General features: G+C 41.5%; 1 protein-coding gene and 1 long non-coding RNA gene across 4 annotated transcripts in view; one reads left to right on the top strand and one right to left on the bottom strand.

Annotated features, from left to right (window-relative positions):
- The window catches only part of LOC147756473 (uncharacterized), a 31,510-nt gene extending 16,940 nt beyond the window's left edge, over positions 1 to 14,570 (top strand). For all 3 annotated transcript variants that reach the window (XR_015324428.1, XR_015324427.1, XR_015324426.1), the window contains one exon: positions 11,034 to 14,570. The gene's annotated coding sequence lies outside the window, so the exon portion shown is untranslated. The remainder of the gene's footprint in view (positions 1 to 11,033) is intronic.
- The window catches only part of LOC147756472 (uncharacterized), a 49,956-nt gene continuing 36,555 nt past the window's right edge, over positions 7,707 to 21,107 (bottom strand). Inside the window, exon 4 of the long non-coding RNA XR_015324431.1 lies at positions 7,707 to 10,273. This is a non-coding gene — a long non-coding RNA (uncharacterized LOC147756472). The remainder of the gene's footprint in view (positions 10,274 to 21,107) is intronic.

Here is a 21,107-nt window from a genome sequence, read left to right as displayed (position 1 = left end):
CTACTGGCCCATCCATCTTACGTAATGACGGAACTCGCTAGTTGGCCACCTGCGTCATTAAAGTTCAGCCGTAACACGCGCCATAAATTTACCAGCCTACATCTCCAAAGACAGCCACGTCTCTGTTTCGTACCCTGCAAGTCTTTCCTTCTTCACCTACTTCCCTATAGAAATAACAAAAAAGTATTAAACTAGAGGTCACTAGATGTCAGCTGGTTCATCCTAGCAGAGTCAGCCATGTTCCAAAATTACGAAAAGCTGATGCCTCTATTTAAATAGCGTCATTGTGTGGACGTCGTTTCGTGACGAAATGCACCAAGTACGCCAGGATCTTCTCGGCCGACGGCTAACACAAGCCGTGACGCTTAAACGTGCTGCTGATTGAGGTAGCTAAAAATGCTAGAGCGTGTGTCTTATGACGCGATCATGTATCGCGTCTTTCGAGGTGCCGCCCGTATTGCCCCATTGCCCGTCCAATGGGGGGTAAATAGTTAACCCCGTTTCCCTTATGCGATACTTCTTTTTTGTGAAAGTTTCGCTCTATCTTCTTCGTGATTTACGCTTTGGTACACTTCTTCAGACAACTGTTCAGCCAGTTGTATCACGCACAAGCCGTTCGCGACATACCCGCTTACACACAACAATGATGAATGCAAAACTGCTTTGTATCATAGTATGATATACGGTTCATTGAGACGAACACAATAGAATAAAATAGATACATTGGGAAAAAGAAAAAAGTGAATGGACAGAGTGCTTTATGATGAAGGGTAATCTCTACCTTTCTTGAGGAAAACAATTGCGGTAGATACTTGGTTGTTGTAACTAGGCAAGGACCACCCCAGAACTACGGAACGCACTTGTCGTCTGAGTCTGTACTCAAAAAAATTATTATCCAGTGTAAGCTGAGTACATGCCACAGTAATTGGAACAGGAAACAAAGGCAAGGGAATACAATCTCGGGAATAAAGCAGTTCGAAAGAGAGAACGCCTTCCTATGGTTTGTTCGGGGGGTGCTAAAAGTTCTTAGTGTTTTTGACTCGTGAAACGTATAGGCATGTGTACGATGTGCTTATAAGAATAGTTTGTTGTTCCTCACTATTTCGGCAAGACTCATTATAGAGTCTTGCCGAATGATCACCCCCCGTACAGCTGGCTATAAGTAAAATAAAGGACGGCCCTCCCTATTGGCGGAAAGTGCTATATTTTTCGTAGGATAATAAATTCGCTCAGAGATTGAAAGAGACTACCATGTGTCCCAATAGCGTTGAAACCCAGAAGAGACACGATGAAGACAACCAATACCTTTTAACATATGCTGATTGATAAACGGGACGTTTGTAGACATCGTTATGCCTAAGCAAATTTAGTCCTTCAACTGTGACCAGATCAGCTAGATAGATATTTTCTTAAAATTTATCGTAAGCAAGTTCTCTAAAGCCGCGCAATAGGTCGCTGTCATGAGCAATTCGGGTTTAATGATAAAGATTTTCATCAAAGCTAGATAATCCGGTACGTAACCTTTTCTTGGGAATCTACACAATCGCAGGTCTAGAAGAGAATTGATGTGTATACACTGAGCTTTACAACAATGTTGAAGGCTGCGGTTTTCTTGCCTACGATGGAGTTTCGCTTCCTCCAAAATTTGTCCTTTTTAATGTAATGGTATGATTGCCTGTGAATATATACTGAATTAACAATAAAAAAAAAAGTCGAAAACAGTGATACTAATAGGCTGTTGCAAGAGAATTCGGCAGGGTTTGAAGTCGCATAACTCTTGAGCTATACGCAGCTAGCTAGCTAGCTAGCTAGCGAAATTCGGTTACTTTGGAAACTTGTGAGCTAAGATCGGTTGAGTTTACTCTAGGTGTAGTAAGTTCAGAAAAAAGAACATCTTTTAGTCTCCAAAATCGACCCTCAGTGATCAAGTTTTTGAAGGCCACAGCGGTGCGGAAATTTGTCGGAGATTTGTGAATACATTACGTAAGGTGGCCCCAAGCAAAAACACAGTACGTGAATGATGCAACGATTTTAAGAACGGGGATTGGAGCGTTGAAGGCTAGCGAGGAGATGAATAGATAAGAAAGCCGAACCGGCGCTACCGAAGAGACTTTTTATGAAAAACAAACAGGTTGAAGTCTAAAAACTCTGTAGGACACAAAGCTGGAATTTCACGTGAAACGTGTTACAAAATCATAACTCAAATGCAGAAAATGCATGAACTGAGCAAAAAATGAATCCCTTGTAAATTGATTCCAGGCTAGTTAAAAATGCGTGTGATGTACTCCACGTGCAATATGTGAAACTTTAATCAACAGGGAACCCGTTCAACAGGAAATCACAGCCGTTTTAGATGAAGCATGGTCCAATTTCTGCCACCAGTTGGAAAAAAATTAGGCAAAAAAATGGTGTCGCCCTAGAGAGAAATCGAGATCGGTAGCAGTGTTGGGCAGGTTTGGGCGCAGGATGATGGAGATTCGGGACACCTGCTACTATGAGATATTTGCCGAAAGTAATGCGATAAATGCAGTCCGCCGTCCCGACTTTTTCAAGAGAGTGATGAACGATTGGCAGAATGTAGTCTGGATACTTGAGCCCCAGTTGCTTTTTCTATTGGGCAAAGGAATATACGTTGATTTTGACTCGTCTATTGCCCCGATCTAAGTCCGTGTGACTACAGGGTTTTCCATGCCTCAAGGAGCATCTGGTGGGTAAACATACCTTACTGCCGATTCACTTCGAAGGAAAAATCACATATGGAAACACGAGTAGCTATCCAAAAGCCGCGAGAGCGTTGAGGCAACTGTGTAAAAAATAAAAAAAGGCACAGCAACACATATTATAAAAATCGCTACTCCAACCAAATTAGCTGAAAAATTTTACTATTTCAAAATCCGCCGGGTTCGCTGATAACGTCCTTATAAAAGAGTAACATTAAATAGTTATCATAATGAAAAAACGTATGGCGTGCTAACGAATTATTCGTTGCAGATAAGCTTTGTGGGTCAACTACCTGAAGCAACCTACTAGAAAAATCTTATCAGCAAAACTATACAGTGAACGTTCCCTCACATCAGGTACGGCAATAGTTCTTAGCCACATATTGTACATGCTAAATTATACACAGATGGCCAAGTGAGCACAAAAGTTTCAGGTGATTGTGACCTTTTCTGGCTCCTATTAGGACAGGACGTAGAAGACAATGTGAGTCTTGTGATCCTGGATTGGGGTGTTGCCAAATATTACTGTTTTCGACTGTTGCTCCATTGCGGTAACCAAAACCAGCCAGCCATATTCGGACATCCGAATGCTCTGTGTTTTCAATCGCCGCAAGCTGATTCCAAGACTGTTTTTTACAAACAGACCAAACAGTTTCTTCTGTTTTCTGAAGTTTCCCACTTTATATTAAGGCAAGATCTTGTAATGCATTTGGTGGCTTAGCACCGCAGCTAACTTTCCTACCAGACAGCTTTTTCACTCCATAAGCCTACAAACTTCTTGACACATTTCGGTTCATTGAGATCAAAAGTTACCTAAGGAATATACATATGTAGAATATTTATAAAGGCTAGAGAAGGTATACTTTTGAAATAAAAGGTGCTCTTAATTGGCCTGAAACTACTATTTCTCTTACTTTCACATTCACAGCCAATAGGCGAAAAAGGGAACGGCAAATAAAAGAGATCGACTCTTGTCTATTTTAAACTGCTCTATGATCATGAGGAAAGTCGAAAACATCCCTTAAAATCAGGCCGAGCATCCAGGAAGTTCACTACCATACCTCAGCTGGGGCCGTCAGAGCTATGCTCAGAGAAACCTGATGGGAACTGTTGCGTCCCTCATCAATAATCCCGGATTAGTTCACGAGCATTTTTATATGGTTGAAAACGTTGGCCGAAGATCTGCTGATACCAGACGTCAATTTATTCAGCTTAAAGGATCTGAATAAAATCCCAGTTATGTGTAATATAAGTCGAGAGATCGTCTAATATACAGAGGGTAGTTAAGTAGCAAGTACCGTGTAAGTATTGAACTCGCGACGCTTCTACATGCATTTAAAGTTGGCGAGCAATCGGAGAACGGATGGTCCCTCAGGGACATTCGAACACATTACTTTATAGTCCATCGCAGATAAACGCCAACAGTTTAACTATCAGCCTCGAAACCCTTATGGTGCTTTCATTTAAAAAACAAAACCCCTCAATTCGAAAAGTACATTAGACGGCCGCACAGGGTGGTAGATTTAACAAGAATGTTGATATCTTGACAACTCTAATAGAACGAAAAATAAATGCTGCACGTTAAAGACGGTACAATAGAACCTGACGCGACAATTGCATACTCTCTCGAAGTGCGTAGCTTCGTTCTGTCGACCAAAGTTGATTTTGTTGTTACCTTATAAATAGCTAATCCAAGCTCTTCGAATGATTTCACCATCGTTGCTGCATTAAGGACTCATCTGGCACAAGCGACCATTTACCGATGACAAGCGACCTGTAAAGTTTTGTAGAAACAAATCGTCTGGAACTACAAAGGGTCCTAAAGAGCTTATCAGATATGTACTTAACGATCTAGAAGGCAATGTCGTAGGCTGTTTTTTTCAAGAAATTTGACGCATAAGGAGCAATCATCTGTGGTGCTTATTGTTAGATGGTTTCCGAAATGTTGAACTTGACTTAGAGCACTTGTGTGTACATTCTCAAATCAAGACTTATATTTTTGCCGTTGGTGGATTGCAGTGTACCTAGTAAATACCTACCTGAAGAGCTCTTGTGGGGTGTATTATATATAATAAGCGAGGATATCGTTTGACGAAGGGGCCGAGAGCTCATTAGAAGGACGCGGGCATTGATTTGTTATTGAATTCTTGAACTCTTCTGATTCAACAGTAGCAGAAACTAACATAGGTTAGTTCTGTCAAAGATCAAATCACTTAGCATTTCGAAGTTCATTTGAGGCTGTGGAGTGATTCGAATGAGTGGCTAGGTGATCTGAGACGAAGTGTACATATCTGCGATCGAGTGAAAGATGTAAAATATAACATATGTTTAACCGCGATCGCCAGGGAATCGTTGGCGCGGCCATACCTAGGGATTTTGTTACAGCCTGCTTTATCAGCGCACATCGTCACAGTTCTCGTTCAAGCGATAAGTTCTTTGTTTTAAGGTTTACCATTCGAATGCTATCTCAGCACTCCTCTCTGTTTCCCAAGCTCTTTGAGGTGTCAGAGGAAGTGAGCGTAGAATGATGTCGGTTTCAGATAAAGTTTCTATTCCAGATCTTCCTAAACATACTATTTGTCATCTTTAGTCAAGCTCTGCAAATGTAAATCTAGTAGACGAAACGCATGCGCACTCCCCAAGACCCCGTCTACCATCGATAAAACGTTTCCGTCGCCCAACTACAAGGCCTTTCTTTATTCTACACTTATTTAGTAAGCCTTATGTATTATTTATATGCGCCTATTTATTGGCAATCGTTTAACTATTCAGGCCGAGCCTTACAGTGATATGTTCGCTTAAATGTCAATCGACTTCACATATTGTTTTGCCTTTAGTTCTGGCCTACTATCTACAGAAGTCATTCTAAAATAATGTACGATTTAATTATTACGCTAGACGATTTATCAAACAGAAGAAAACAAGATTACGTGCATATGATACTAGTTACTTGACTCCGGGTCAGCTGGAAATTGTTAGAGTTTATATACGAATAGGATTAAGGCCTACACGAGCTATGAGTGACCGTGACGAAATGCTTTAGGTGCAGGCAATGGTAATTTTTCTAGGCTATTAAGTCCTCGAAGTCCTGTGGCACAAGCGTTTGATACATACACGTGCCAGCGATAAAAAATTAACTATCTGCAATCTCAGAGATAATAGAGATTGGATACAATGGTTCAATGAGCGAATCATATACATTTGGTACTCGTCAAACGAATTCCTATAAATAACTAAATAATAGTAATGAAGTTCAGTGGTTTATAACTAAACAGTTTTTACCTATTTTTACCTTTCTTAACTTTTATGAATTTAATTTAAAAATTGTTATACCAGCTCGTCTGTTGTTAGGCTAGCAGTCGTTAAATGACAGTTCTGCTTGGAGTCCCGGGTGCCCTTTTGTAGCATGATCTTGAGCAGGGCATATCACAGCATTGTAACTAAAAAAAACTATTATTAAGTCGTATTATTATTACAGAACGAATCATCTTACCTCCGTTTTAAAGTTAATTTAACTAACCGGGTTAGCCGATACCGCATCTAGCCGACCGTATCTAGTATCCGGTAAATAGCACCAACTGTTCCATTGCCGTAATCCTGCTACACGAATCATGTTACTAGTTTATCAGTTAATTACTACTACCGGAACGTTCCCTTTGCTTGGCTGTGCTTATCTAATTATCCCTTGTTGCAGTGACCCCATTACGTTCGTGCAAATACTCTATTACGTGGTCGGGCCATTGGTTACAACCTATACTTCCGTTGCAGTTACCCTCTTACAGTGATCTCGTTCCCTTTCTGCTCAAGTTTTTCATTAATCGTGCTACTTTATTTCAATTAGTCCCTTCTTCCGTTTCGATTATCTCGCCCTTCCAGAGAAATTATTTTTTCCTTTGTCTGTATTCTGCTGTCTGAAAAAATAACTGAGCTCAATATCAAAATTGTGGTCATGCAATGATGCCAACCCAATTATATTCCATTTGTATGCATAAAGTTCATTTGCGGCCTTGCATTGGAAAAATTATCTACCAAAATTGTTGCCAGCACAAGTTTACAACTAGCACAGAGTCATCTAGTTGTTTTAACTCCGTTACCGTCTTAATGGATAAACCCATCTTAATTAAATCATCCCAGTATGTTGCTACGCTTCTTTTTGGACTTTATTTCTGTACAGCCTGTTTCTGCAAACTCTCAACGATATTCAATGCCAAAACTATAAAAAATTACCCTTTTTTTCTTTTGGATTGGTAATTGGTTCCAAGTTTTTGAAGTGGATGAAATAAAAAGAGACCTTTAATATAAGCTTTTCTGAAGTTTCCAAGGTTTTTCGAACAAGTACATGCGGTACCACGAGAACGTGAAAAAGGCAAACAACGAACCGAAGAACATTCGCTGACTAGACAACCATATCGTTGTGACGGACAGCTGTTTGTACTGCCGGTCGGCGACGAGCCATGGCAAAGGGCTTGGCGACCCTAGGTACAGCAGACCGAATCTAGTAAACGATTACTGCTGCCCTGGAGAGAGGAAGTAGTTCTGTCCTAAAGGTTTCACTTGAACTGAACTGACGGGTTTAAGTGGAAGTACTTCCAACTCTGGTAAAAGCTTGCTGTTTAACAGGGATGGGGGACCTTGGCCCGATTGAAACGGCCTTGCCCGAAGAACCCCGTAGAAGCAGTCCTCGAGGCGTGGAAAAGGAAGCAAAAGAAGGAAGCAAATCAGGCGCAAACGGCAATATCAGAAACGCAGCCTGCTGATGCCAGCGAGCGCCGGAAAAAGACATCACTCTGACAGGTTAAGTTGGCAATGTATACAACGTCTGGCAAGGCACGCAACGTACGCACGGGGATCTAACTGAAAGAAAGGGAAAGAGTGCGCGAGAGACAAGGATTGAAATAACACCTATGCGTCTCCATGCGCATGCGTATCGATATTTTTGTGTGTTAGTGCCTCCAGTGGGCGCTGGCAAATGAGCACACGGTCGAATCAAAACTGAAAGAACGTTACAGCAGATGGATGAAGAACGTGCACCGATCTCTACATGTATATAGGTGTCGCATCCACTACGTATGTCGATAACTAAACTAGTTAACATGTTACAAGATTGTTTTGCTATCGGTTATACTATTTACGTTGTGGAGACGCGTGATTTATTGTGTAACCGTTAAATTTTAGAAGTTGAAAAACAATAGTCAGAACGGAACCAGATCTAAAAGTGACATTTACGTATGCTGTTTCCAAAGACTGTCCATTGCATCAATTATCAGATGTATCGATTATACTAATCAAATTATAAAGCTGAAATTTAAAGCACTAGGCAGCGCAAACGGCATCCGTTCCTATTAGTTTTTGTAGCGGACGGTTTCCAGTTCGGGTAACATGTTCGGTACCTTAATATATGACGGTTGTGCTGTGCGGTATTTAGATAACATGTACTAATGGTTCTCAGTAGAACGGTTTCATCGTTCCTAAGCTAGTACCTGTTTGGATTTCATCTGACTAGCATCTCTCCGTTGCTTGTTAGCATATCATTAGCGGTTATAGACAAGCCCGGACGTGCAGTAACATACAAATAGATGTGCACGATGGCACAGGGTTAATGGCTGGGGGCCGCAAATTGCAAAACTGCCACAGTGCCATTGATGCGTATGGAATCATTTGGTGAGTATGCCTGCTCCTTCCATCGTTACCTGCCTCGTCCTACCTGCTTCTGCTTAATCGGCATATCATCTGTGGGCTTTGCAGCGTTGTCGTGCTGGAGGCTGGACATCACGGGACGGAGGCGCGTTTCGAAAACTTTACTTAATCCACTTCTGCCAAAGTAGCGCCTATACTATGGCAGTCAATCAGCCTATATGCAGCAGTTAAGAGCAAATCTTCGCCAAACATTATCACGAGCTTTCGATATATATATATACGTGCATGGGCACCTGATGCATGCTTAGATACTAGTGAAGCTTTTGTCAGTGTTTCACTAAAAATGTCTCCATGCGCCATGACGGCATGAAAAGACTCGATTTAAATAAATAATACGTCCTTATACATATACCACAATATATCGTTTCGACAGATTACCAATGTTAGACGTTTCGATACGATATGCTAAAATACACGTTTATAGGATTTTTTCCGGTGTCGGACCAAGGTCATAAATTAGAGCACAATACACGTATCAATATCGGCTGAAATTACGTTTTTATACTCGACCGTTTTGTCGGATTGAGATTATCTGTAATTGTTGGACTTAGCGTTCGAGGTCTAAATATCGTAATATATATATATATATATATCGTAGAAGCTTACACATATTGTCATACGGCCCGTTAAAGCTAATGACAATGTAATCTCAACGTATCATATCCCTGGGGGCTGCTCAACATAATTCTACGCTCGATTCACTCTTCCTCCTCGCTGGCCTCGAATCAAGTTCAAGTGCTGGTAGCCCGGGCCTGTGTGCTGGGAGCGAGACTATGCTGGGAGCGAGACTAGGCAGATTTCGATATAGTTCAATAGAATGTGGCGACTGAAACAAGCACATAGTGTGAAGATCGCTAAATTGAATTTTCGTCTCAGCTCAGTGTGTACGAACTGATGCAACGTTAATAAACGACGAACCGAATTTAGCCTCGCCAGCTAACGAACCGAGAGCTCTCGGTAACTAGCCAGAGGGGCCGATTTCGTGCGTCCATAATGTGAATAGACTATCGAATGAAGAGAATCTGCGGCCAAACGAAGGAGCATCGATTTCCCGTCGCCGAAGTAAAACTACGCTTAACTCAATACAAGGCGAAAACAACTACGTATAGATAGTGGTTCGAAGAGTGGCTTTTCTCATGTAGAAAAACATAGCGGATAACGATGCTCGTGCTATTATAGTTCAATTTCATTGTGTTTAGCAATAATATCATCTACGACGTATAGCGGCGGTATATTTTCTAGAAAACTACTTGTCGTTAACGTCGTCTGTGTTGGCTAGTGGGTTCAATTAGATGTACGTAAATGGTAGTAATGAAACGAAGCAAAGTTCGATTTGAGTACGGTATCGGAACACAACGAGAGCAATAATCCAGATTTGCTGCCTTTAGATGAGAGTATCCGCTTCGCCGTAATAGTGTAGGAACTATTTCTACATGAAGCAATTGTTCGACAGGAGAGTAAGGTCAATGTCGACTATCGCTTCGTTCATCTCGGAGCTAATTATGCTGATTGGAACTGTTTTAGCAGTTGTTTGGCAGAGCCTAAAATTAGCTTGGAGGCACAAGTGCAGCGACCTAAAGTTTGTATGATACCAGATCGCCAGTTCTCCATGGTCATATATCCGCTTGACTGGAACACTGAATCTGTTTTAACAAAAACGGTACGTGAAGGCAATTCCAATGATACATTGAATCCGGCTTCTGTCTTATTACGCTTAACTCGCTCATTAGATACACGTAGAGGCTGTCATCTTTCCATGTCTCTTCGCACTGTAGCAGGCACCCGTTGCGAGGACGCCACATTTCAAATACTCATCTCCGTTGACATCAGGCTCGAAGCTGGCATCTGTATGCTACCTGAAACAAAAGCAATCCTCTAATCACACTCAGCGTATATCTTCTGTGTTTGTATGCACGGCGCTCTTTTTTGTGTCTTCAGTCATTAAGGCAACTATATATATAGTCCACGAAAAACAGTTAGTAAGCTTTTTCAAGTCCCACCTTGTAATGTATGTCTATCTATCTCCGCTTGGAATACTTCATTCATTAGTGAACCACTAGAGAAGCTTGATTAAATTACGTGTAACATATCCCATTAGCACCCTAACTTAACTGCCGGTAACCGACATGCGTTTCTAGAAGTGTCTCGCGAATTATTCCCAAATTGGCTTCCTACACATTTTGGGAACTGTAGGAAGCTGATTTGTGTTGCATCACGTATTTAGCTGTCTGTTTACAGTCAAAAATTCGATCCCCGTTCCTGTCGACCCGGCACTAACATAATGCCTTTTAGTTATACTTACTAGCTACGGCCATTTATTTCGGCTTTTATTTTAACTACAACTCGGAACCTAAGATATTATCCATAGTTACGATGAACTGTTTTGTTGCACCAGCTTCTATATCCTGTACAGGTCTACGGGATTATAGTCTATGGAGTCTACTGTGATAATAACCTCAAGAGATAATACGAATCTAACCCCCCAAACATATATAGGCTAATACATATCTTGACTGATCTCGATATATTTCGTGGGTTATTGGGATTGAGGGAAGTGAGAAAGGTTCTCTACCTAACTCTTGTTTCGATTTTCCTTCAACTGTTGTTTTTCTACAGATATGACGGATGTTTTTCTTGGATGCCCATTGACCCGTGGTCGAACAATCTACCGTTGCGATTCTGCCAGCCCCTTTCTTTTGTCTAAAGAGCACAAGGATCTACTCTGGACATGTTAGTACAATGCCAACGAGGGATGAGAAACTAAGTGGTTTATTTCGCTATAGACCGACTAGTGGAGAATACGGACGGAGCTATTGAAGCATAGGGGTACATCATTAAATGGCTGGAATCAGTGAGGAGAGGCAATGCTTTCTTTTTGGAACCTCGGCCTGCAACCCGAAGGCCTAAACAGGGAGCAAAAGTCTTCAAGGGGACGATTATTGTCGCCTTTCCGTAGCAAAAACATGAATGTAGCTAAACCAATGAAAGAAAAATATGGAGCCTCTGGAGAACAGCGGACGAAATTCAGGGCATGGGACAGCCCGAGACGGGCTGAAAACAAAGGGCTAGCGAGGAACTATTAAAACGGAAGAGACAAATGATACGATTCTTCAACGGCGCGGAAAAACGAAGGGGATAGACAGAATGAGAGCCGGCAAAAGAGAAAGGATCGGAAGAAAACATTAGCACAAGATGCGACTGACGCAGAATCATGCTAAGTTCTACTAAGTAAAAAGGGGGGGGGGAGAGAGAGAGAGAGAGAGACGATGTAACAAGGGGAATAGCAGGAGGAGAACTTAGTGATGGAGGAGATGATTTCTATGCTCCATACGCCCTCATTAGGCCCCTTGGCTTTGCCCAAACACTCATTCAGTGCCCCTTGAGGTTACACTGCACAGTACCACACAGTGACATATCTAACCGGAACTTCGACGGGACCTGTTTCACCCTTTTGCGATACTTGCATACCGGACAACACAATAGAGGAAAGTCAAGAAATCAGGAAAAATAACGTGGGGTCTGAGATATCACACATTAAGGCTGTTTCTTTTAGAGGCGAACGACGATAAAACGCTTAGGAAATTAGAAGACATCCCGCTAAGGCTTCAGAAGAAAGGAAACGAAAAGAATCAAGCAAAGGGGCAATCATGACAATAAATTTCATTCTAGACCAATAGGAACGGGCAAGGGTCGTCTGCGGATCGCTCTCAGATGATATCACTCGTTGATCATATATATGATGCTGATGTAATACTAAGAAAAACAAGAGAACACACGATGAGAGGCCAGTAGAGAAGCCCGAACACAGCAAAAATTAAAAGTAGAAAAGCCATAGACCAAGTTTAAGAGCGGTGGCGGTAACAACGACGGCGACAACGAGAGCAAGGGAAATGTGGTGGCGCTCATCGCTAATATAGATGGCTGATCTACGTAAAGCGACAAAAGGAAGAAAAGGTCAGCTCTGCGTATGTGAGGAGTACAGAGGCATATGTGCAACGGCATGGCCTTATCGGAGCGTTATTCGAAGGCATGATGAGTCAGTACTCGAACAATATCATCAGACATAAACTAGCCTTCTGTAACGTTTGACTGTATCTTGGTGTGTCATATACTAGGCTGCTGGAGAGCGGTTTTAGAACAACTGGCTGCAAATGATTGTATGGGTGCGTAAAGGTTGGATAGCAAAATAGGTTGCTCCTGTTAAAAAATGTGAGTCCTTACTAGCAACGAAACGCCTAAAAGTATAGGCAATGAATCATTTTGTATAACTATATTTTGGCAGCGTATACAGAAAAATAGCTGTTGATTATCGATCTAGCGACTACGCAATAAACGGACGTTTTTCCGTCCGGAATCTGCAGTACAATAGATAGCCTACAAAACGCAAATAAAATATCCCAACGAACAATTCGTCAGAAATGTTAGGTGTATATAATTAACGTTAGTTCGGCCGTATTACGGCTTACGTTGCTATGGAGACAGTGTGTAATTTTTATGGCTCATATACATTACAAACGTGTGATATTACCCAGCACGTGCTTAAAATTCCTGCGACTTTATTAAATACGGCCGTATCCACAGCTCCGAGAACGGGTCAGTAAGCTGCAAAAATAATTCAACTGACTATAAGGCTATATAACGTAGGGAAAAGTATACGTAATGTAATACTCTAAACGTAACCAGGGAACGTATTCTGATACCTTTGTGCACATCTTGTTTCATATACGGCATGTCCTTCTGTGAGAAAGTTCCATTGAGATCGAGGAAACTTTTTTGAACTCCAGCTTACGTGCGTTACTGTTCCTATGCGTCGAGAACGTTACTTATGTGCATTTAAATAAACGTCATATAAACTAGAAGCGGAACATAGGTATTCCTTAAGGACAGTGCGCTATAGCCGCTTTATTATATAAGGCGAACGAGGGGGGAGGCAGTTTTCGGCTATTTTCGCTCCCAATATCTGCCCAAAAGCCATCGAAAGCGCGATTCACGTGAGACGAGCCCGCCACGTACCGAATCGAGTTCTAGGTGCACAGGCGTTCTTTACCGACAGGCCCTAAAGATTCACTATCTCCAATCAAGAACAAAGTGGCGGAGAGGTAGGAATGATAAATTGAAGATCTAAATTCTATTTCCACAGCACTCAAATACTTCCCTGAAGCTTTGAAGCGACAAAGTGATAAAACTATAGGGCTAGGTAAGCCTAATCTTTTAGATAAGACAAGTGGGTAAGTTAAGTAATGCAATGGAACGGGAAGACATATGATTTTTGTATCGTTTATAGAATAAATATAATAAACTTCTGCGGCGTCCATATACGACAGGTTAGATTTGGTCATAGAAATACTGATTCCTAGAGTTAGTTTCTTATAGCGTCAAACGTTAATTGACCACACAGATGTTTAGTACCATTGATGTGGGCTGCTTATTATAATAGCTATTCGGAGAAGCCATTTTTATATGAAGCATTCCACATTATAGATACTAGTCACCCTTTTTGGAATAACGAGCTCCCTATCGAGTAGAACGACAGGCAGTGGGTCGCAATATCAAGTATAAACGGTATGTCCGACATTCGCTTATCGACAATCTCATACAGACACAATACAGATGAAAATCTCTCTAACTAGTAAGAGTAGCCAGGTAACTTCGAAACGCCGTGCAGTCGTAGATTAAATTTAAAAAAAAAATGGTCACCTAAAATGTGATAGTGAATTGAATCACCTCCAATGGGCAAAGCACATTTGTTAAGCGAATTTTCTCTCTGTGAACAATAAACTAAACGTTTTTTACGCTGCCGTTTGTTGCTCATGTAAATCGTCCTACTTGAACTGGACGCACTTAGTTCGAACACTGAAGATAAACGTACATATACACCGTGCATGATTTCTAGTATACTATAGAGTTTTTTCAAAAAATTTACCTCAAAAAAATACCACATAAAATTTTAAGCAAGGCCGTCACCAAGTGTATGCATTGGTTCTGAGAGTGCTGATTCTAAGTAACTGATAATTAGGTAAACAAGCGTACGAATGGCTTTTTACACATTTTAGAAGCATTCGAATTAAAAAAAAAAACAGTATATGAATTTTTCGAGCCACAAGACGTTGTGCCTTGATTTGAAATAAACGTATATTGCTACCGGCACGATAACGCTACGGTATGTTCAGTATTAATCGCGGGATATATTTGTTGCCACTGACGTTTTTTAAGTAAAAAATTTCCAAAACGAAAAGTATCTACTATAAAAAAATGTATTTTTATTCTGTGTATTTTAGGCACCAATCTAAAGATTCAACTGATTAGGCAAAATACCCTTTTGAACCATTAGTCATTTTCTTTTTGTTAGATAATAACCCTTGCCATTCACCCGTAACGTTTTTTTGATTAGTGCCTCTAACCTGCAGTAAGATTTTTTTATCTTGATGGTTATAATTTTTTCAATCAATGCAATAAACTTATTGTACATATTTTTTAAGGTGATAGCTTGTTCCTTAATAGTCCTTCAATTGCTTCTTTACATTAAACCTTTTGCGAATAGGATTTGCCTTATGCTATCAAAGCGATGCACCTATCGTCGCGTCTCAGCCGTTTAGTCCGCTTTTAAAATCAATGACGTCAAGATGCTCTAAACTTATAGAGCGGAAATAGAAAGTCCGTGTCTTCAATGAAAAGTAGAGGAAAACGGAGAGGTTCTGGATCAAACGGTGACGCTGAAAGAGCCTTTCTAAACTACAGGTCCTACGCTGACAACGGACTCGAGATTTCGGAAAGTAGAACTATAAAGGCCACCAGGTAACGCACAACAGATAGGTTCAAGTCGTTTTTCTTCTGTCTACCTATCTCCAAGGCAAACTTATCTGCTCCCTCAAGATCTACTTCTGGTGCGTAGACATATACACAGAAGACACCTAAAGAAAGGCTTTTTATTACTGCTGTTGTTGTCCGTTTCCCATTGAGTGCTAGTACAGGTCTGCTCTTGGAAAAATATGCTTTTTTCTAGCCGGATGATTGACTATATCTGGCTAGCGTGGTGCTGAAGGTCTAAAGCCTAACGACTTAGTTGATCCTCCTTAATATCCTAGTACTTTTCGTTGACAAATCCTGTGGAATCGTGAAATACCTCTCTTTTGCGCTCATAAGTGGATAATGGTTACCAAGGTCGTGGTGACAGCGTACTCAAACTTTATGTAAACAAAGCCAAATATAAAGAGCTGATCTAGAGGTACCAAAATATAGCAGATATTTAATATATAACAATTCATTCGAGTCAAAGAAAAGGTTTGAAGAGTATAAGATATAAAAAAAAATTGGTGCATTAACAGCCAGTGATTGGTACACCGGTAATCCAATGGAGTCCTTTTTTCGGAAAAGTAACCCATTAACTTGATGTTGCGGCGCTGTATCTTCACATGTAAATATTGCAAAAGCCCCAATAATGTTTGATCCCAAATAGTGAAATGAACAAATCATGCCTATCGTCAATCGTTGGTAGACTTATGCCTTTCCCAGCGAGTGGCCATTGCTAAAAACGGGAGTTGTAATGGATGATGGTTAGGATATGTGACAAATTAAGAAGCGCCTAAGTTTGATTTTATTAAAGTAGTTGAAAACTGTCATTTTCTCAATAATTGCATTACCTTGTCAATGGGACAAGGTAAAACAATTACTGAGCATGTGCATCACGCTGATTTCAGTATTGCGAGGCTAGAGATGGTTTTACTTGTAATCTCACGGAATGAAAAAAACTAATCCTATAGATGCGCAATCAGCGCCTTGAAATAATATGATTTCGATGTTTCTAGCAATTCAAACTCTGTATCGTGGTAAAACGGTAGGTCCTACCTTCAAAGAGATTTTCACGGCAACAACATGAACGAAGTCGAAACTATGAGCCTATATAAGTCGGCCGAATAACAGGGAAAGTGGCTGGAAGACGAGAGAATACGTTTAAGTGTTGTGTCGAGAAGCAGGCATAGTAGTAACGCACTGAGATACGTTAACGAATGTTATCTATTGTGCCGCCGCCTCTCTGTTGACGGCGTCTTCGTTCCCTATCTTGCCTTTCAATCAGCCCGCTTAAGCCCTCGCCTCTTGCTCTGATGGGGAATTGACTTTTTGTACTATCAGAAGGGTGGCTATGTTATGGGATGGCTTAATCGGGCAGCCGACGAGCCTACGGCTAGCTGTGCTGTGCTTCGCCTTCCATAGGTTAGCGGCCAGTTTACCTCGATGGCTTGAGCAAATTATACGAACACACGAAGCTGGGGTAAACGCCCGTGCATCGACAGCGGTAGCGATGTTGGCAAGTTATTGGCAACACGGTCGGTGGCTGGCTGCGGATGGCAGGAGTGGCGTGTAACGTTTCAGGTAGCGTTGGCATTGAGCTCGCATTCGTTTTCAACTTCATCGTCTGAAATTTAAGCCCTAGAAACCTAACCCGCTAGAAGAAGGGGAAAGGGACGAAAGGTTGTAGGCTAGCTAACGATGCTAACGAACTAACATGATAGGAAGCGGAGGTAAACAAGAGAGAACAGACCCCCCCTGAGAGTCTGAAAAATAAGCCGCAAAGGCGAACGAACCGTAAGTGGAGAGGGCCAGGGGCTTAGGAAAACTCCCCGGTACTTCTTAGCGGGCGTATGAGAGACGATTCGGTCGGCCGGCGCTGCTGGCGGTCGGTTGGCAACAGGCCACATTGGCGTGCAACCATTTGGCCTGCTGTAGGCGATGGAGGACAAGAGGGCAGCGCAGAGTTCATAGAGTTGAGGGCAGGACCAGAAAAGGGTATGTCGAGTTGCTAGCATGAGTTACTAACTGGACCTAGGCAAGTCAGCCGAAACAGGCAGGCATGCGCGCGGATCAGGTCAGATACGAGGCAGATTTAGGATGGCGTTGCCGGTAGTGGCGATATCGTTATCGTCGGAGTGGTGTGGAATGCGCCCGAAGCAGCTGGCGCGACAACGAAACGGCCGGGCAGCTTCGACCGAATCGACAGGGCTGGAAGTATTCAGGCAGCAGCGAGGAACACTTTGGATCACTGAGAATAATGCTTAAACTTCCCTATGCCCGATTTCCCTTAGCCTTTAGACCAGGCCCTTCATCAGAAAACAGAGAGCGGACCTTCATAGTCGCCGACGGAGCTGGAGACATGGGGCGGCACTGCATGTCCCGGAAGTACATAACGGAGAAGTAACCGGCTCCGCGTGTGGCATTTGGTTAGCTGAACATCCATATCGTTGACATTAGGTCGTTTGTTAGGCGTTCACTCTTCGTCACGTTGGCCGGTCTTGTTGCCTGTTTGGACATCAACTTACTGCGCAAGTGATTCCACCAGTGACTACTGACGTATTAGATTGGCATATATACGAGCGGTACTCCAATAAGTGCCGTGACCTAACGAATGGAGGATTCAGGTATGGCCGCATACGAAAAAACAAACCGATCGGTTTAATTGCTTTAGCGTTGATTAGTGCTGTACAGCTTCTTTTGTTCCAGGCCCACCTGCTCTCTCAAATCAACGTTAACAAACACTGAACTGAGCAGTCACTGGTTTCCTCTAGCCTAACTTCTGCATCAGATATCTGCTCGTCTCCAACAATTATATTCGGTCAGCTAGTTACCATCATAGAGCCGCCGGTTTTAATGGTCCGACCGCATTTCAATCATGGAAATAGGTTGTAGTGGCTATTCCTTAAATAGCTCGAATGCCTTGGATTGTTATTAGCTTTCAAATCTGCAATAGCTACCCGGCGATCTCTATCGTAGGATGTCTCAAGGCTCGATTTCGCCAATTCTTTACGCAAAAAAGTTAGTGAACGCGCATGTTTCCTTAACTAATTTTTCCGTCAATATATTAAATTCCGATAACCTTCTCGATTTAGATGGGAACCACCGCTTGCATAAAAACAAGAGCCGTATTAATTAAGACTGCCTTTCTAAAATTGTAGTAATATAAAAAATATTATGGTTTTCAACATAGGGGTAGCTACGTAAAGACGAGAGTTCTCTCGTTTGCAGAACATCGATCGTACGTCCTCCCGGCAGGCAACACAAGCCTCTATTTTTAAATATCATAACATCTCTCTTGTCGTGGAGAAGGATGTCTGTTTTGCCTCTCTGGTCTATTATGTTCCACGACTCGCTAACTGAATGCAACTATGTCGTACAACGATTATTGTCGAGTGTTTTGTTTGTATTACGCATTTCCCAGTATACAAAACACTTCCAGTTAAGTTGAACTCAAATCACAGTATTTCTCAAACGAATATTTGGTCTGAATCTAGGCTTAGGTATATCTGGCGAAACCGCTAATTCTTCATGTTGACGTAAATGTACTGTCTCTCATCACCCGTAAACTTCTATACCAGAACTTCTCTTTATAGCTGAGTAATGCATGATTTCAGATGAGATGTTGAAAGGCAAGAAAAGCCATGTTCGCTCATACGTATTGCATGGATAACAGGTCAGCCCAGCCCCAAGTTTTAATAAAACTTTATTGATTCAACGTGTTCGATGATACTCGAGCCTATCTCCTTGACCAATTAAAGGACTGTTCGCCATCTAGGATTTAGTCGACCTCGGATGGTTCCCAAGCAAAGCACATTTTCCAAATTCAAAATGTCGTCCTGCAATTTAGCAAACCGGCTTTTGCACAATTTTCGCAGTTATAGCATCGTCTATAAATAACTATATCGATATAGGAATAACTATATCGAGCCTGCTGTGGTAGCCTTTTGATCTCGATGCAAGATGAAGCACTGTAGGTGATGAATGAAATGATTTCCTTTTTTACGAGGGGCATTCATCTTCAAAACGCGAACTCGAGATGAAATTTCACTCACTAAATACTGCAGAGGGATGAGGGAAAAGAACATTTGAAAAAAGCGTTCATTACCTTTTGAGCTCGCATTAGCACGAACGAAACCGCAAATTGCCTATAGCGAAGATCAGAACCTGGCCTCCAAACGTAAAGTAAAATCAGATCAACTATTGCCTGATCTGTCTGTTTCTTTGAAAGTCAAAGAAACGGCTGCAAAATGAAAATTAGCTTGGCTTTCCGTGATTGAAACTTTACCTTGTTACCAGTGTCTATGCGTCCTACAATGAAGGTAGGAGCAAGCTTGTTAGGATGAATAATCCACGGTAGGTCTGCGCATTTATAGAACAAAGATACCAAAAACCAATTCCAATAACTGCGGTTCGGAAAGGAGAGAGAGAGGGGCCACCGTTTTTGAAATAAAGCTTAATAATCGATAAATTGGTTTACTTGTTGTTTTCTGTCCCTTTTGTATGCCTTTTTCTGACTTTGAGGTCTTTAGCTTAGGTTCAGCCAAAAGTGAGGAGAAAGATGTCTGTAACCCGTGTGAAATATCGTTCAGCGAGTTTCGGCGTACCAATGTCGCTTTGCTAACTGTTAGTACTAGGAATTTGTTCTGAAATCAGAGAAGTAATATCCGAAAATAACTACAGCTGGCTCAGCTGAAACCATGATCGGAAGAGCATGGCGAAGATTGACATTGAATAAGCTGGTCCGAGAATAGTGCTTTAGTTAGGATGAGAAAGGAAAGGACGACCTAATATCTGTTTTAAAAAAAAATGTAAGCCGCGTCAATTATGTTTCGAGCACTAAATATATATCTACAAGGCAAGACGGGCTATTTTCCAAGTATACGAACGCACACACGTATCATTGACATAGTATCACGACTTAAAAACAGGTGACCAGTGCTATGAAATGGATCTTCCTTGACAGCGAGATCCAAATGAATGAGCCTTTCTGAGGAATTAGAATTAGTACATTTAGCGTAAGCAGGACAGGTGAGAATATTGTTATTATGTTTTAAATGTTGTTTTAAAATAAATTATAAAGTATGAGCCTATAAATATGGATAGGACTTGTAGGTATGAATCCTGTTGACCGATTATAGTAATCAAGGTACATACTTAAGAACAATTGACAAAATAGAGAAAGTTGGTAGTAAACCAAGCTTTGGACGACAATTAGCTTTAACTGCTACTAGCTAATAAGACGCTGGTAATGGGTCGCCTAATCTATTTACAATACAATATCCTATTTCAACTTGTCATCTTATTATTATCATTGTTACGTAATCCGTATGTATTCACTGTGTAATTACTTGAAGAATATAAACATCTATCTCTAGCATAGATCATTTCACCACAATTTGAACAAACAAATAGTTTATAAAACGAAATACTTTTTGTTGAGGACTATCAGAGAGACCTATTTTTGCTTTTGTTTCGGCTCAGCCCGATGGCAACGCCATTCCTGGTCCTACCTTATCTGATCCCACTTTAACGAACGATGCTGTTAATACATAAAAGTGTGTTTTTCTGGTCGACTTGCGCTTGTAGCTCCGTTTGGTATTTTGCTGCCGTTAGGAAAGTTGCCCAACAGAAATTTCAATCGAGCTACGTCCAACCGCAGGCCTGTTCTTGCAGACTACATGACAGAGTATAAAGGACAATAATAAATATGTATGCACTCGTGTACGGCTGATTGCTGGTGAGAGCTACGGACGGACTGGCAACATTTACGAGAAAGTTGTCTAGACAAGTTCGCGTCTTCAAACAACTATCAGATATGAGCTGAAGTGAGGCAGTACGTCCATCAGATCACGGATTCCCGATAGCCCTATGTATGTTCTTCGTCTCATGATCAGAACCACC

The sequence above is a fragment of the Varroa destructor genome, unplaced genomic scaffold, assembly GCF_002443255.2.
Source record: "Varroa destructor unplaced genomic scaffold, Vdes_3.0 BEIS01000003.1, whole genome shotgun sequence".
Classification (NCBI taxonomy): domain Eukaryota; kingdom Metazoa; phylum Arthropoda; class Arachnida; order Mesostigmata; family Varroidae; genus Varroa; species Varroa destructor.
The sequence above is the reverse complement of the archived record's forward strand: the minus strand, read 5'-3'. Positions and strand labels throughout refer to the sequence as shown.